Here is a 16078-nt window from a genome sequence, read left to right as displayed (position 1 = left end):
TATCTTGGTAGAGCAATGCTGAGATATAAGTACAGGGATTTTATATTGGCACCCTACAACTTTGGGTAAGCGTGACCTCGTATACGTACTTCAAATTATCATGTTAACCCTAAGTACATGTGTCGCTCACTCGTTTATTCATGCAGTGACCATTGGATTGTTTTTTATATTTATCCATTCGAAGGGAAGGTGCTTGTCCTAGACTCCTTACATTATCCTCCTCAGTCGTATCAAACATTCCTGATTCATTTAGAAAGGTGAGCCAACATGCAACCACATCCGTACTTATATGAATTAGAGTTTCTAAATAACTATAGTGTTTTATATTCGATATCTACAGGGCATGGCGGTTTTATAAGAAGCAAAAAGGACCGGTCGACGCCGCCCGCTCAGATCCTAGTGTGCCATTGACGATACAACACCATTATCCGGTAAGTTGTCCGAACACATATCATCATATAAATAATACACAAGGCATGACAATTTTAGTTTAATCTTTTGCTCATTAATTACATAGTGCCACAAGCAACCACCTGGATCGGTCTACTGTGGATACTATGTGTGTGAGTTCATAAGGCAGCGGGGACGATACGTCAGGGACAAAAATATGGTAAAAAATATCTATGTATGAAGTTTTCTCATTAAAGTTGGAAATATTAATATTGGACATGTGTCAATGATGCTTTTAAACTTTGTTTCCAGCTGAGAAGCAAAGGAAAGGACGTGCCATTCACTCCAAAAACTATGGAAGATATAGTAGTAGACTTGTGCGGTTTTATTATGAGAGAAATAATTCCATGTACCGGATCATATTTTTATGAAGCCGGTGATTTAGCAAGTGAAAGATTTAGAGCGCTGACAGACCTAGCAGGTCTAAACTTGAAACGAACACTAGTAGAGAACCGAGCTTTACTCCCGGTGGGGAACCCCCTCTAGTCCCGGTTCCCCACCCGGGAGCAAGCATCCAGGACTAAAGGGGGGGTCCTTTAGTCCCGGGTCAGGAACCGGGACTAAAGGAGGACCTTTAGTCCCGGTGGGTAACACCAACCGGGACTAAAGGTGCCTCCTGACATGCCACGATGGCCGGCACCTTTAGTCCCGGTTGATAATACGAACCGGGACTAAAGGTTTTTTTCTTTTTTCTTTTCTTTTCATTTTTTGTTTTCTTTTCAAAATAGGTTTTCGAAATCGTATTGTACGCTGCTAATTATACATTTATACGCGCATATAGTATGTTTCGGTTCAAGCACAATGAACGTATTAAATCACACAATTCAAGCATAGAAATATATATATATATATATATATATATATATATATATATATATATATATATATATATATATATGAATGCATGCATCATATATATATTTACATGCATGCATGCATATGTGTATTTTACATTATATTATTTCATGTGCATATATTACAAAAGATTGCATTACAGTTGTTGTGACATAACAAGTTTCCTCTCATCCTCTAGCTTGGCTTCAATGGCAGTGTTGGGTCGAAGTAGAACTCGCCCTTGGAATCGATGACTTGCTCATTAAAAAATCCAGCTATAGACTCTTGAATTGCTTTGATTTGGTCTTGCCGTATGACCTTTTCCTCCAACCATCGAGTCTACAGGTTTGAATTAAAGGAAAATAAATTAATATATGTACATATATATATATAAAGACATAGTAACACAATCAATAATAATAATTAAATGAATATATAGTGTATTTTTAACGTACTTTGAGTCTCTCTGTAGGAGTTCTTTGGGAGAGCACCTTGATAAACTTGCAAACATAGTAACCACAGTAGTTGTTCCCCTGTTCCTGCCTTAGACACCACTTTACGAGAAAAAAATTTGAAATTCCAATCTGGTGATCCGGTGAAAGCTATATGTTTAATTAATAAAGATGATGCGATTCAGGGGACTTACTTTCAAAGGGATTACATTCAGTGGCGCTTTGCATTTTTCCATGTGTTGCTTCTCAATAAAGGTTTTCCAAACACTGCCCAATAAAAAATTTGCCACGTCATCAGATATAGTTAACCATCATGTTTGTGTGTATATATAGTTGCTAGAGATCCCGAAATTACCTCTGGATAATATCTATCATATCTTGGTAGTCTTGTTGTGGTTTTCTCATCGAGTCATAGATTATCAAGTGACTTTTCACCAGATCGATGTCCATCAATATCCAGTGATTGCTGCATGTGTTTATAGGATATAACGCATAACACTCATTAATTAACTAGAATCAACATATGAGCCATTAAGGATATGATCGACATGATTAACACTCACTTGAAGTTATAGGGAAAGAGTATATCCTTCTTGTGGCGTTGGTTCACTAGTTCATGAGGTTACTCTCTGACTCAGACTTCCAATTAGTCTTTGGAGTAATTGGGTCTTCGAATACTATATGGGGATCAACAAAACCAATTTCATTGCAGCCTTCCTTTCTGAGCTCTGTCATTGTAAATCTGCATATATATAGTACTTGTTAGGATAATTTATATGCATATACACACATATGATGAGTTTAATAATAGATCGAAAGAATTATTACTTACAGGCAATAGCAGCTAATGATAACTTTGTCCAGAGAGGTCAGGTGGCATAGTTGATGAAATTCTGCAAAGTCAACATACATAACATCATCGCCACGGAACCAATGTTCGTCTCTAATTCTGACACCAACGCAGAAGTCTCCACTGGTAGACGCCTGCATGTACCACTTGTTTAGCAGGTACATTTGCGTCCCCAGATCAGATAAGGCTTGAGGGTTGTATAGACTCTGGCCTAGTACAAATTTTTTTCTTCCAAATATCAACCTCCGCCGCACTCTCAATGTTTCCATCACCAAACATCTGGTAAAGGTCGAGACCAGTCTCATCAAGAAATTTACCAAGGTGATCTAAATCGACATCCGGAGGTATGTTTGCCTGATGCATTAATCCTAAATTCGAACCATATTCATTACCAACAACTAGCGGGGGGATTGATTGGTGCGCTTGTTGTCCGAGTTGGGCAATGCCTTTTCCTGCCCGCTTCTTTTTCTGTGCCGCCTCAATTGACTTGGTGAGAGTGCGATCATAGTCTGATAACGTTGATTTGGACGGCTTACGAGATTCCCGCTGTTGTTGCTGGTAAGAAGTCACCTTTTTTCTTAGAATATCTGGAGCTACGAAGAAGTACGGTTTCTCCGGGTTTCTCCTTGCTTCTTGATTCATTTTAAGTTTGTCATAGAATCTAGACATGTCTTTTTTATATGCATCAGTTCCTTCTTCCTTCTCTTCAGATATTATTTTGGGAATAGCCCTTGGTTGCACGGTGGCTTTCTTTGCAGGCGAGGACTGGTTCTTCGTTTGAGGGGTTGGCCTCTTGCTAGGCTTCTTGGTAGGCGGGGGCGGGGGAGGCGTTGGAGACCTCCTTGGAGGTGTTGGCAGCGGCGTTGGAGACCTCCTTGGAGGTGGCGGCTGCGGCGTTGGAGACCTCCTTGGAGATGGTGTAGATGCAGCCTCGTCTTCCAACATAATGTCATCGTACTGAGCACTATGATGATCTGGCGATTGAACAATTGGATTTAGGTTGGGGGAGGATCTGCTAAAAAAAAGGAATGACATATTATTATGAGCAGATTGTTAATTATTTAAGCCAATACAAATTAATGATGTAGTGTTTTCATCCGCACGTACCTATGGTGAGGTAGTTCAGGAGGAGGTGGAGCCGACATCCCTGGAATGATGATGTAGCGCTTGCGCCATAGAATGAATGTCTTCTCCGCTTCTCCTAGAGTCTTCTCGCCATCACCTCCAGGAATGTCAAGAGGCAAATCACTAAAACCTTTTTCAGCTTTATCTACCGAGATGGTAGCATATCCTTCTTGGATTATATTCCCATGAATCCTTGGTGTCTTGGTTCGGTCGATAGGATTAACAAGACCGATAGCCACCTTGATTGTAGAATTCTCCTTCGGAATGTGTAGCTCACACGTTGTACAAGGTTCAGTGACGTCATCCACAGGGAAGCGTAGTCCTGTGTCCCCTTGATTTGGTATCTCCGTGGAAGCGCAGCTGCTTTTCAACTGAACAGATTGGCTAATGTTGATTTCTGGCTCTGATGCCTGCTTACTTGCACTCACTGCTATTTGCACTTGCCTTCTGATTTCCTCCTGCATTCTCGCTTCAAGGTTTTTTTCCCGCTCCTGTGCTTCACGCACCGCTTCCTCCAATCTCTGGAGCCGCTCTGCCTCTTCTTCCTTCTTTCTCTGGCGACTTCTGTAAGAAGGTCTGTCCTGAGGGAATCCATGCTCCCACGAGACACTTCCTTTGCCTCTAGTTCGGCCACCATGTTCAACAGTCCCGATGGCGTATGTTAGCTCATCCTTCTCTCTGTTGGGCCTGAACGCACCACTAGCAGTAGCTCTCTGAGCATAAAACAATCTTTCTGCTGCTTCTTGCAGTCTTGCGCCATAAACGCACTTCCCTGTCTTCTGGTCTAGTGTTCCCCCATGACCGAAAAATCAATTCTTTGCATGTTCTCCCCACTCGAGTGATTCTGGTCTGATACCCTTGGCAAGAAGGTCTGCTTCCATTTTGTTCCACTTCTTAATGGCAGTTGGGTAGCCACCTGATCCCAAGGTATGGTGGTATGTCTTCTGTTGGGCATTACGTTGGTTCTTTATCACCCGACTCACACCCTCTTCCGAAGTCTTGTACTGTACAAACTCATCCCAATAGGGCCTCTGCTTTGAGATCGGGCCTGGGACAGTAAAATCTGGTGCTATGTTCTTCTTGACATACGTCATGTATAGGTGTTTCTTCCAAGTCTGAAACTGGGTGGCCATCTTCTTCATTGCCCAATCCCTAACTCGCTCCTTCAATTCATCACCATCTATTATATCATCATAACCATCTGTTTGGAGCGTGAAATGTACCAAGACATCATTCCAAATTAACGCCTTGTCACGATCGGAGACAAAACTGATATGAGGATCATTGGTCTTCTTCTTCCATTCACGGGTACTAATCGGGAGCCGGTCCCATACAAGGTAACCACAGTGGTGCACAAATTTCATTTTATTCGGCCCCCCTAGTTCTCCTGTATCCACATTGAACTCCGAGATGATGAAGCGGCCCTCCAATGGCTTTTTGGGACCTCGAACATTTTTACTCTTTGTTGTAGTTGTTGATGTCGATCCAGAGGGCTACAAAACATAAACATTATTTTTAATGTCATGAGCACACATAAAGACATATGATAATATATATAGCTAATAATAAAAAATATATACTTGGCCAATCTGTTGTTGCTCATTTTGTTCAAGAGCTAAGTACTGACTCCCATCATCTACATCCTCTTGCACGTTATTTTTAGCACCATCATCGCCGGCAACTTGAGTGCCAGTGTTGATCAAATTCATCATCAACTCCTCCTCATCCATGTTTCTCGGGTCGGCCATCTAGCTTCAAAAAACAAAACCAATATATAGTACATCAACAGCGCGGTTCGCCCTGGTGTGATTGTTTAGCATTAACGATAACGATAATACGAATGTTGATCAACTAGGCCACGAGAAAGGGCGGTGTGACAAGAGTGGTGGTGCTCCACTCTGCCGTATATATGTCTGTACACATGGGTGAACGAGGGCGGCGGTGCTCCGCCATATACATAGAAACGCATGGACGAACGAGGGTGGCGGTGCTCCGCGACGTATATATACATGCATATGAATACAAATGACGTATATATACGTGTCGGCGCGGTGGCCGGTGTGCTGACGACGACGACGTGAGGTGGGCCGGCGTGCTGACGACGACGACGACGTGAGGCGAGCCGGGGCGGTGTCGGTGCGTGATGTTGTGATCCTATGTACCATGTGAACCATGTAGTCATTCATCATATGAGAAACGTATAAGTCATTATGAAATGTAAGTATATGTGTCATTCATCATATTACTTTAGCAACATTAATATATTATATCTGTATATTCAAAGTTCACAAATGAAGAAACGTTGAAGTTTTCCTTCATTTGTCTGTAGCCATGCATGCAAGTCCAACCAAAACTGCTTACATCATCACATGTGATATTTTTTATAAACTAAAAAACGCTTAATTTTTATAAACCAAATAATATATAGCGTGTTTATTATACAAGCCATGGATTTACATCGATCTAATTAATTTCTAAAGTAATTTCATATTGGTGGTCCTTAATTAAACTTGTCATGATTTTGTGATTCAAATATTCATTTTCAGTTCCTCGCTCGCTGCATATATAGAGTTCCAAATATATAGAGTTCCTCGCTCGCTGCATATATATACAGTTCCAAATATTCATTTTCAGTTCCTGGATTTTGTGATTCAAAATTTGGAATTTTCAATCGACCTCGAGCGTTGACATGACTTCCACCAAAGTTTTACGTAGTTTTCGACGTGATCTATGATTCGGCAGTGGAGGGCTCGGGCGAATGTACAAAGACATCGACGAACATATCACCTCGAGCTCGGTAGTGGAGGGCCTCGAGCGCGGTGGAGGGGCCTCGGGCGCGGAGGAGGGCGCGGTGGAGGGCCACGGGTCGCGGAGGAGGGCGCGGTGGAGGGCCACGGGTCGCGGAGGAGGGCGCAGTGGAGCCCGCACGAGGAAGAAGAGGGCGGCGCCGGTGTCACGGAAGGCACGGTGGGGCCACGGGCGCGGTGGAGGGGCCTCGGGCGCGGAGGAGGGCGCGGTGGAGGGCCATGGGTCGCGCGGAGGAGGGGCACGGGCGTGCGCAGTGGAGGCCGCACAAGGAAGAAGAGGGCGGCGCCGGTGTCACGGAAGGCGAACGGACGCGGTGGAGGCGGCGCGAGGAAGAAGGGCGGCGGTGTTCGACGAGGAAGAAGACGAGTGGATCAATCTGCGCCAGGCGCTGGAGGTTATATATCAGAGAGAATTACTCCCGGTGCCAGCCACCAACCGGGAGTAAAAACCCTTTACTCCCGGTGCGTATTACCAACCGGGAGTAAAGGTCTCTTTACTCCCGGTGCGTGTTACCAACCGGGAGTAAAGGTACCTTTACTCCCGGTTGGTAACACGCACTGGGAGTAAAGGGTTTTTTTTGGTGGGCCACGAAACTGCAGCCCACCTTTACTCCCGGGTGGGATTCCCACCCGGGAGTAAAGGTGGGCTGCAGTTTCGTTTCCCGCCTGTTTTAAGCAATAGTCTTGTTAAATACAATAGAAATGCAATAGTTTTTGTTAAATACATAGTAAATTAAATAAAAGGCATAAAATTATTTTGTTAAAAATATGAATTTTCTTTTTGTTTATTGCACATAGGAAAAATCTATAACCTAACTTTTTTTATTTTTTGTTAGAATTATAAAACATAATATGACTAATATTTATTATGTCATTAATGCAAAAATGTAGTGTTTAATTAAAATTATTAAAACTATTGATTTTGGACAGAAAATTTGTTTTCACGTCATTTTAACGTTAATATTTTAATTTTTCATCACTCGGTATCCTAATTTACCTTTTTGAGAGAGAAATCCCACCAAATCAAACATTGATTTAATTTGAAACATGACATAATAAACATCTGAATTCACAATTATTACATAATATCTCAAACACACACTATATTAAATCACTATATCATCAAGTGGGCACAGCAGTGAACTTCTTCTTTACGTATGTCCCTTGGTTATGATCGCTTCGTAACCATGGAGTGTCCTCATTATTTACAAAGATGCTAGGGTCTTTGTTCACTTTGAAGGGCGGAATTCGGTCATCCTTTTCATATTCTTCTGACATGTCCGACTTGTCCTCAATTCCCACGATGACTCTTTTCCCTGAAAGAACTATATGGCGCTTTGGCTCTTTGGTTGAGTCATTATCGTTTTTCCCTCTTTTTGGTTTGGTAGACATATCATTGACATAGAACACCTGATTCACATCCTTGGCAAGGACGAATGGTTCGTCTTTGTACCCAATATTACTAAGGTCTACTGTTGTCATTCCATACTCGTTGTCTACTGTTACCCCGCCTCTGGTCACCTTGACCCATTGGCACTTGAACAATGGGATCTTCAAAGTAGGTGCATATTCTAGTTCCCATATTTCATCTATGCGTCCATAATATGTCTGCTTATTCCCATTCGGGTCTGTGGCATCTATGCGGACACCACTGTTTTGGTTGGTACTCCTTTTATCTTGGGCTACTGTGTAGAATATGTTCCCATTTATCTCGTACCCTTTGTATGTGACGATATGCCATGATGGTTGCATAGCCAATAAATATAGTTGCTCATGGATGCTCTCATCACCTTGACATTTTTTTCGCAACCAACCGCCGAAAGTTTCCATGTGCTTATGCGTAATCCAAGCTTCAGTCTTCCCTAGAAACTCGAATCGTAAGAGATCCTTGTGTGTCTCAATATACGGATCTACCAAAGAGGAGTTCTGTAGAACTGTGTAGTGCGCTTTATTGAAATAATCATCATCCGTACCAATATATGTTTTCCTCCCTAGTGTCCCCTTTCCGCTTAGTCTCCCCTCATGTCTCGATTCAGGAACACCAATCGAGTCAAGGTCAGGAATAAAGTCAACACAGAACTCAATGACCTCTTCTGTTCCATAGCCCTTGGCGATGCTTCCTTCTGGGTGAGCACGGTTGTGAACATATTTCTTCAGGATTCCCATGAATCTCTCTAAAGGGAACATGTTGTGTAGGAACACAGGACCGAGAGTGAAAATCTCCTTGACTAGGTGAACTAGGAGGTGTGTCATAATATCAAAGAAGGAAGGAGGGAACACCAACTCAAAGCTGACAAGACATTGAACCACATCATTCTGTAGTTTAGCTAGATCAGTTGAATCAATTGCCTTTTGAGAAATTGCATTGAGGAATGCACATAGCTTCACGGTGGCTAGACGTATATTTGGAGGTAGAATTCCTCTTAATGTAACTGGAAGTAATTGCGTCATGAGAACGTGACAGTCATGGGACTTTAAGTTACAGAATTTCTTCTCTGGCACATTTATAATACCCTTTATATTCGAGGAGAATCCAGATGGTACCTTGATGTTGTTTAAGCATTCAAACATGATTTCCTTCTCCTCTTTGCTTAGAGTGTAGCTAGCAGGACATAAGTAATGGCGTCCATCATCTGTCTTCTCTGGATGCAGGTTGTCTCTTTCTCTCAAACAACGCAGGTCCTGTCGTGCTTCAAATGTGTCCTTAGGCTTTCCATACACACCCATAAAGCCTAGCAGGTTCACACAAAGATTCTTCGTCAGGTGCATCACGTCGATCGAGCTACGGACCTCCAGGACTTGCCAATAGGGTAGGTCCCAAAATATGGACTTCTTCTTCCACATGGGTGCGTGACCGTTAGCGTCTTTTGGAATAGGTTGGCTTCCATGTCCTTTTCCAAAGACGACTTTGACATTCTCTTTTCACTTTCACATTCTCTTTGTGCGTCACGAATGACCTGAGAAAGATCATCAGCCGGCTCATCTTCTGCGGCTACCTCTTCTTCAGCTTCTCCCATTGCAGTATCATTGAAGCACGCACCATCGGGAATAATATCATTGTCGTCCCATTGTTCTTCTTCACCTTCTTCCATTACAACACCGGTTTCTCCGTGCTTTGTCCAACAAATATAGTTTGGCATGAAACCCGACTTGAACAAGTGTGAATGAAGAGTCCTTGAGCAAGGATATTCCACCGTATTCTTACATATGGCACATGGGCAGCACATGAAACCATCGCGTTTGTTTGCCTCGGCCCCACGTAACAAAGAATGCACGCCGTCAATGAACTCTTGGGAGCGGCGATCAACATTATACATCCAATGACGGCTCATCTACATTACATGACATAAATACCATATTAAAACCTAGATCATAATTAATTATTTATACAACATGCGTGCCACCACAAAAGATACAAATTTATGAAAGCATCGCTACAATGTAGACAATCCCAACTACCACTAAAAGAACTAAAGCTAAAATACATTTCAGTAGCAGTAGGATTTCACGACCAATCTCAACTAAAATAGACAGATCCCCCGATTGTGCAACATCTTTGGGCTTCTTCGGCTGGATCACTGCCTCATTAGCCGTCGTATCTGCCTGTTGTGCAAGATATTTTTGCACGAGTCCAACATACTCTTCCTCCCAGTAGAAGCCTGAACATCGTCCACTGCCATCCCACTGAAATTAAAACAAAAAATTAGAACTTTAATCACAACCATCATGAAAATAGGTATAAACTAACCATAATCATTAAATACGATAAAATAACTCACATTGCGATCCGGACACTTGTAGAAGATACGATCCTTGTTGGGACCCTCCTTCTTCACTTGGTACTCCATCACAATCTTTGTCTCATCACGACACTTGCCGCATGAAATGAGAGGGAGGCCCGGCCTAAGTCGCTTTGGAAACCCATGAGAGGCCGAGGACCCGGAAGCAGTTGCCATCTACTCTCTATACTCATTTTTTAATACACTATAAATTTCCAATTCCAAAATTGGTTTCTCCCTATGAGCCAAAAAAGGGGAAAGCAGCAGGCACAGTTCTATTTCTAAAAGGGCTTGGAAAGCAGCGGACGGCACGAGTCGTTGAGCTCGAACCGTCACAGAATAAGGAAGCCGCCGGCCAAGCAACTGAAGCCGTGCCACCAACAAAGGAAGCCCCAAGTGGCGATGTACATGTCGAACCGCCATCAAATACACCATTGACCCTTAAGGATATAAGAAAGCCAACGGTTGATGATTATGTCAATGTCCCCAGTAACTATGTGCCCGGAAGGCCTATGCTGCAATGGACGGTGCTTGAAAAGGGTCCATGGACGATAAAAAGGTTTCATGACTGGTACATGAGAGCAGTGAATGCTGGCCTGCATGCAGTTAGTGTTGACATACCAGCAGACGTGTTTGCTACTGGCAAGGATAAAAGCGGGGCATTTGTTACCTTCGAGGACATGCACCTGCTGTTGAACTATAGGAAACTTGATGTCCAACTCATTATAATCTGGTGCCTGTAAGTATCACTCATGCACACACATTGTTATTATTAAATTTGGAATGTGATAAACTCTAATATGTGGATGTTGTATGTAGTTTGCAAGACCACGAGCAGAGATCGTTAACTACAGGATCGATGGTCGGTTACCTGAGTCCAATCAGGTTACAAGAAAATATGCACAAATTTGTACTTACAAATGAAGATAGAGCAAAGATAGAGAAGGACAAAACACCAGAACAAGTTGCAGAAGCTGTAAAGGAATTGCAACGAAAATACGAGGACAAATATGCCCTCTATCTCGGTAGAGCAATGCTGAGATATAAGTACAGGGATTTTATATTGGCACCCTACAACTTTGGGTAAGCGTGACCTCGTATACGTACTTCAAATTATCGTGTTAACCCTAAGTACATGTGTCGCTCACTCGTTTATTCATGCAGTGACCATTGGATTGTTTTTTATATTTATCCATTCGAAGGGAAGGTGCTTGTCCTAGACTCCTTACATTATCCTCCTCAGTCGAATCAAACATTCCTGATTCATTTAGAAAGGTGAGCCAACATGCAACCACATCCGTACTTATATGAATTAGAGTTTCTAAATAACTATAGTGTTTTATATTCGATATCTACAGGGCATGGCGGTTTTATAAGAAGCAAAAAGGACCGGTCGACGCCGCCCGCTCAGATCCTAGTGTGCCATTGACGATACAACACCATTATCCGGTAAGTTGTCCGAACACATATCATCATATAAATAATACACAAGGCATGACAATTTTAGTTTAATCTTTTGCTCATTAATTACATAGTGCCACAAGCAACCACCTGGATCGGTCTAGTGTGGATACTATGTGTGTGAGTTCATAAGGCAGCGGGGACGATACGTCAGGGACAAAAATATGGTAAAAAATATCTATGTATGAAGTTTTCTCATTAAAGTTGGAAATATTAATATTGGACATGTGTCAATGATGCTTTTAAACTTTGTTTCCAGCCGAGAAGCAAAGGAAAGGACGTGCCATTCACTCCAAAAACTATGGAAGATATAGTAGCAGACTTGTGCGGTTTTATTATGAGAGAAATAATTCCAAGTACCGGATCATATTTTTATGAAGCCGGTGATTTAGCAAGTGAAAGATTTAGAGCGCTGACAGACCTAGCAAGTCTAAACTTGAAACGAATGACATGTAAACACCAAATGGTTGAACTCATAACATGAAATGACGTGTATTATATGTAATTTTATGCTTGATGTTTGATTTCATGTGTACACATCTGTAATATTTATGTGTTGTATGTATGATGCAATTTTATGGTTCATGTTTGCATATCTTTTATATATATATATATATATATATATATATATATATATATATATATATATATATATATATGTGACAAATATAGTACAGTGTGGAGGCAAATATTAAAATTTGAAATAAAAAAAACATAATTACACAGGCGGCACATAGAGTGAGCCGCCTGTGAAAAATAGGTTTTCATAGGCGGCTGACAAAGTGAGCCGCCTGTGTAAATAACTATTTACACAGGCGGCTGACAAAGTGAGCCGCCTGTGAAAACCCTTTTTTCACAGGCGGCTCACAGCTCGCCTGTGGGCCGATTAGTACTGACCCCTAGTACAGGCGGTGGACTTAGCCGCCTGTATAAATGCCTCTACCACCGCCTGTGAAAACGTTTTATGTACCAGTGAGGCCAATATCTCATTGTACGGCTAAAGACAACTTTGATGTACCAGAAAAAATCCTTCAAGAAAAATGTACTGGAAAAAATCTCCACATCTTCAACGTAAAAAAAATATTCATCAAGAAACTAAAAACGTACGGGAACAAATCTCCTGTACTCACGTTTAAAGTTGATTGAAAAACTAATATCTTAGGTCAAATATATGTACAGAAAAATATTCTTCAAGAAATTAAAAACATATGGGAATAAATCTCATGTACTACGGTTGATTAAAAAACCAATATATGATTGATTAGATATTAATAAAATATCAGGCCAACAATGCCCACCACATCCACGTTAGATAATCTATTAATTAAAAATCAAAAACCAAAAATCAAATGGAAGGTTAATCTATTAATTAAGAGCTTTGTTACGGTTTTTGGGAGGAATCGGTGGTTCCTCTCGTTAAAATCATTTGCAACAGGTGTTAATTACGAATTATAATGAGTAAAATACACCGGAGGTCCATTAATTTCGGTGAAGTGTCATCTAGGTTCATCAACTTTGAAACTGTATTTTTGGGTCCATTAACTTTCGTTTTGTGTCATCTAGGTCCATCAGCTTTGACTCTTGCATTTTTGGTCCATGAACTTTTAAAATGGTTCACTGCAGGTCCACGCATGCATGCACGCACATCGGCTTTTTGCGTCGGTGCATGCATGTGTGTTTTCCTGCTTGAATCATGACATGGTTAGTGCATTTCGGCCCGGCTAACCGGCTAAGCGGCCCTGTGGTGTCGCGCCACCCTGCTGCTGCTCCTGTCGCTGGCTCTGTTCGCAAGTACAAACGTGTACACGTTACCACCCTCAGGCACATCAGTATCGTCGCTGAACGTCCGCATCCTGGACGTGAACCGGGACCTTGAAGCAGCTGACCATCAGAACGCCTTGAGCTCCTCGGCGAAGTCCCTCTCCCTGCCCAGAACCACCGTCGAGTGGTCACGCCTGTCCATGACACTGAGCTTGGCGCGCGGGAGCTTAACCTTGAGATGGCGGCTGCACTCGACCGGAACCACCTGGTCGTCGGCGCCGTGGACCACCTGCACCAGGGATGCCGGCCGCCACGACGGCCTCCAGGTTCGCGTCCTGTAGCCTCGCCCCGCCGCAGATGACGTTGTGCATGGTGTGCCACACCGAGTGGTGGGTGTGCTTCGTCAGATCCCTCACCCTGAATCCACGTCCCTGCATTGCATTGCATGCAACTGTTTTTTCTAGAGAAAAGAGATAGTTTCAGCACTGTTCAGCGTGTCTGAGACTCTGAACCGTGCCTACGAAGTGTATGTACGTACGTGTTTCCTGTGAAGAGGCTGAAGAGCCACTCCCAGAGCAGGTGGTTCTTGCAGACGAGGAAGCAGACGGTCCTGCTCGTACCACGACATCACCGCGGAGCCGAACAGCAGCGGCGGCCACAGCTTCTTCTCGGCCAGCCTGTTTAGCGCCACCTGGCTCGCCCTCTGCTCGCACGGCAGGAAGTACGGCTGCATGTTGCAAGTGCAACCAACGAACACGGTCAGTCGTCACTGACTGATGGTGAGCGCCAAAGGAGCTGCCTGCCTACTGGTGTGTGCGTGTACTCTACTCACCGGTGCAACCAGCGTGATGGATTTCACGCGGGTCGGGTGCTTGGCAGCCAAGGCGAGGGCAATGATGCAGCCCATGGAGTGGTTGACCAGGTGGAAGGAAGCGCTGCCGCTCATCAGGCCATGCGGCTCGATGAGGCACCTCTCGATCGCCTCCACGTGGTCTCTCACTCTGTACATGCAGTTTGCAGGCTTGGGGCTCCGGCCGAAGCCGAGGAGATCCACCGCGAACAGCCGGCAGTCATCGAGGATGAAGGAGGACTCCCGGAACACCGGCCGTCTCCGCCCAGAAGGACGACGACGACGTGAAACCGTGCACAAAGATGGCGTTCTCGCGGTCGGGCGTGCGTGCTCCTGCTGCTTCATCTGCAAACCGGCCGCCGCCGGCGGCTTTCCGATCCGGCTCTTTGACGACGACGTGCAGCCGGCCGCCGGCTTCGCCCTCGCCGGCGCCTCGCCATGCGACGCACGACTTGCACGCGCAGTCAGACCACCTGGGGCTGCGCCACTTGCAGGGGGCATCGGCTCATCCAGCGGCGCCGCTCCCCTCCTCCCGACGACGAGTCCCTGGAGCTTCAAAAGCGCGTCCCTGACGGCGCTCCTCCGACCGTGCGCGTACAGCGTGTCTGAGACCTCCTCGTGGTCACCGCCGTCCACTGCTGCAGCGGTTGCCTCGCTGATGCCGTCGTCGCCGTCGTCGTAGCTCCTATGGCAGTAGCAGCGCACGAGGCTGTCCTCGAGGACGCCGTCGAGGAGGGCGTACACGAAGCAGAGGATCACGTCGGCGACGTCCAGGACCGCGAAAACGGCGCTGGCCAGCGCCGTGGACGCCGCGCCGGTGGCCCTCCGTGGCCATGTGGTGGAGGTGGACCACCGGCCGGAGCTCGGGAACGTTCGCATGGTAGGTGGTGCCAGAAGGGACGGGAGGGACCTCCGTGGCCATGAAGTTCTTCCGCTGCTGCAGGTACGCCGCGCCGCGGAGAGCCAGCGACAGGAGCAGCAGCAGGGTGGCGCGACACCACAGGGCCGCTTAGCCAGTTAGCCAGGCCGAAATGCACTAACCCTGTCATGATTCGAGCAGGAAAACACACATGCATGCCCGGTAGACGAGCGACGGCGGCGAGTGCAGGCATGGCTCCACCGACGCAAAAAGCCGACGTGCGTGCATGCATGCGTGGACCTGCAGTGAACCATTTTAAAAGTTCATGGACAAAAAATGCAAGAGTCAAAGCTGATGGACCTAGATGACACAAAACGAAAGTTAATGGACCAAAAAATGCAGTTTCAAAGTTGATGGACCTAGATGACACTTCACCGAAAGTTAATGGACCTCCGGTGTATTTTACTCAATTATAATTAAGGGTAGTTCAGTGCTTTTCCTAATATATACAGATTCTCAACTCCCTAACCCCGATTCCACGACCTGCTCCGTGGTTCGCAAGATCTATTTCGTGGGCATCGTCTTGTCGCCACTCCTGGGCCTGGCATGGGCGGAGCAGCAGAATCGCCGCAGCCGCGAGCGTCGTCTTAGCAGGGCCAGTGCGCGACCATGACAGACCATATAACCACGCGAGGCATCGGCGGCGGGCCGCCGCCTCTGACGGCACGAGCACGAGGAGCTCCGATAGACCCGTGGCTGGTTTGAGGAGGACAATAAGCTGACGCCCATGGGGTCCAACCTGCTGCACAATCTGTGATGACGGCGGTCGAGCAGGGACGGACAGACGCTG

At 44.9% G+C, this 16078-nt stretch overlaps 1 pseudogene; it reads right to left on the bottom strand.

Annotated features, from left to right (window-relative positions):
- Positions 1-13646: 13646 nt before the first annotated feature.
- On the bottom strand, positions 13647-15248 carry LOC136464648 (probable lysophospholipase BODYGUARD 4; annotated as a pseudogene).
- Positions 15249-16078: the final 830 nt, after the last annotated feature.

The sequence above is a fragment of the Miscanthus floridulus genome, chromosome 7, assembly GCF_019320115.1.
Source record: "Miscanthus floridulus cultivar M001 chromosome 7, ASM1932011v1, whole genome shotgun sequence".
NCBI classification, from domain to species: domain Eukaryota; kingdom Viridiplantae; phylum Streptophyta; class Magnoliopsida; order Poales; family Poaceae; genus Miscanthus; species Miscanthus floridulus.
The sequence above is the reverse complement of the archived record's forward strand: the minus strand, read 5'-3'. Positions and strand labels throughout refer to the sequence as shown.